This window comes from Schistocerca gregaria, unplaced genomic scaffold, assembly GCF_023897955.1.
Source record: "Schistocerca gregaria isolate iqSchGreg1 unplaced genomic scaffold, iqSchGreg1.2 ptg001402l, whole genome shotgun sequence".
Taxonomy (NCBI): domain Eukaryota; kingdom Metazoa; phylum Arthropoda; class Insecta; order Orthoptera; family Acrididae; genus Schistocerca; species Schistocerca gregaria.
This window is the reverse complement of record NW_026062704.1, coordinates 12,501-15,000: the sequence shown is the minus strand read 5'-3', so window position 1 is coordinate 15,000 and position 2,500 is coordinate 12,501. Positions and strand designations below refer to the sequence as shown.

General features: G+C 55.8%; 1 non-coding gene across 1 annotated transcript in view; it reads left to right on the top strand.

Annotated features, from left to right (window-relative positions):
• Positions 1-2,225: 2,225 nt before the first annotated feature.
• LOC126331784 (small subunit ribosomal RNA) overlaps positions 2,226-2,500 on the top strand; it is a 1,893-nt gene continuing 1,618 nt past the window's right edge. Inside the window, exon 1 of the ribosomal RNA XR_007563470.1 lies at positions 2,226-2,500. This exon is cut by the window's right edge and continues 1,618 nt beyond it. This is a non-coding gene — a ribosomal RNA (small subunit ribosomal RNA).

Sequence of the window (2,500 nt, the reverse complement as noted above, 5' to 3'; positions counted from 1 at the left end):
TCCCTTAACCTAACTCAAGTTGTCCCTTAACCTAACTCAAGTTGTCCCTTAACCTAACTCAAGTTGTCCCTTAACCTAACTCAAGTTGTCCCTTAACCTAACTCAAGTTGTCCCTTAACCTAACTCAAGTTGTCCCTTAACCTAACTCAAGTTGTCCCTTAACCTAACTCAAGTTGTCCCTTAACCTAACCCACGTTGTCCCTTAACCTAACCCACGTTGTCCCTTAACCTAACCCACGTTGTCCCTTAACCTAACCCACGTTGTCCCTTAACCTAACCCACGTTGTCCCTTAACCTAACCCACGTTGTCCCTTAACCTAACCCACGTTGTCCCTTAACCTAACCCACGTTGTCCCTTAACCTAACCCACGTTGTCCCTTAACCTAACCCACGTTGTCCCTTTGCCTAACATAGTTCACTGCTCGGAATCTCTGGTGTCGTTGTTATCCTCATGTAGATGTCTTGCGAGTGTTGCTTACTTTCCACATATTCCCGCTATCCACTGTCAATTGTACTGCAATAGGACTATATCGCCGCCCCCCCCCCCTCTGTCCCCCTCTTTGTGTCTCTGTCCTCTCAAGCTGGTCGGTCTGGCGTTTGAGTGTTAAATGAGCCTCGCAGCTGTTCAGTTGCATTCAGATGTCGACGCCCTCAGTGTACGTCGTGGTATGGTCTGTGTCCATTGTCCGCTGATGTCGTACGCGTAACCCACACGCTGTACCGATCATCGGTCGTTACGTACAGAGTGAAGTAGTGTGATACGTGTGACCGTACGCTGGCTGTGCCCAACGGTGTCGAATCTCAATTTCCATATGTTGTGCTCGATGCTACTTGTCTCGTCTCCCAATAACAGCTAGGTTGCACTGTGGTACGCCGTAGAGGCGTGTGGGAGGAACGTACGAACGCATTGTATGTCACCCTGGGTCGCTGGGGGTGGTGGTGCGGTGAGTCAGGTCAGGTCAGGTCAGGTCAGGTCAGGTCAGCGTGAGCCGTCTGATGTAGTGACGCGTGTATTCCGACTTTGTCGTATTGCCTCACACAAAGTGCTACCCTGGTGGACCGCGTTCCATATCTGGGACATGCCGCAGATGCCGGTTGACAGTGGATCGCGGAAGGGACATCGCATATGTGCGCGGGCCACCTTCCACGTGTTCTCTTCTGCACATGTCGCAGTGTGTATGTGGTCTGATGTAGCGTGTCGTGACACATGACATCCTGGCATGCAAGAATTGTTGAATTCGCAAATGTAGGTGGACATCTACGTTTACTGCCCAAGATACGCAAATGAACTGGAAATCCGTTGTTGAGCGGTTGTTCACGCTGGAGGTGAATCTGTGATGGCGACGATCGGTACAGCTATTAACCGGTTGTTTCAGCGGTACCCGCCACATCCACACACGTGACTAGGTCCATGTGGGTATGAAGCGATACGCGGCGGTGGCTTGGTGGGACTGTTCCCGGCCGGTGAAGGGGGGCCGCCCGGCGTGTTGGCCGCGCGCTGCGTGGGCGCACGCGCAACAGGCGGCTGGTGGGGGGCGCCGAGTGGCAGGAGCGCCAGCCGACGGGCCCGGCAGGCGGTGCAGCTACGCTGCGGCGCACCCTGCACGCGGCGCCTGGCGGCCAAAGTTGGTTCAGCCGAGCCCGGTGCGAAGCGCGGTGGACATCTGCAGTGTGCTGGTCTGATTGAGGACTGTGTGCGTTGAGGATGCGCCGCCGCCTGGCACTCGGCGCCGCGACGCCGTCTGCTGCTCGGTCGCCCCAGCGGTTCTCGCAGGTGGTTTGTATCGCAGTTGTGCGGACGTGTTGGCGCGTGCGCTGTGCTGGGAGAGTTCGCTTCTGCACCCAAGTGGGGCTTTGCCCTTGTGTGGCGCTGGCGTTGGAGCTGCCGGTCACCATAGGTGGCGCGTGTTGTCTCCCGCCGGCAATGCCACGACAGCACGCTCCCGGGCCTCTGTCGGCAGCGGCAAGCTCAGTTGGGAGCAAGGGTGTTCGCACTAAAACCGTCTACTCGCCTAACTCCGGGCGATTGCGCCTCTCTCGAAACCGACCAAGTACCTAGGACGGCGCTGCGCGCCGCCGGGACCTGAGAGGGTTTCGAGGTGTATCGTGCAGGGGAGCTCGGCCTCCTCCTGTTTGCAGAATAATTGAGCGGACGCTTGCGTGTTCGCGCGGGCCCCCGGGACACACTCCCGGGCGGCCGGCTGCTCAGCTCTAGTTGACGCAGCTCCCTGGTTGATCCTGCCAGTAGTCATATGCTTGTCTCAAAGATTAAGCCATGCATGTCTCAGTACAAGCCGCATTAAGGTGAAACCGCGAATGGCTCATTAAATCAGTTATGGTTCCTTAGATCGTACCCACGTTACTTGGATAACTGTGGTCATTCTAGAGCTAATACATGCAAACAGAGTCCCGACCAGAGATGGAAGGGACGCTTTTATTAGATCAAAACCAATCGGATTGGCTTGTCTGGTCCGTTTGCCTTGGTGACTCTGAATAACTT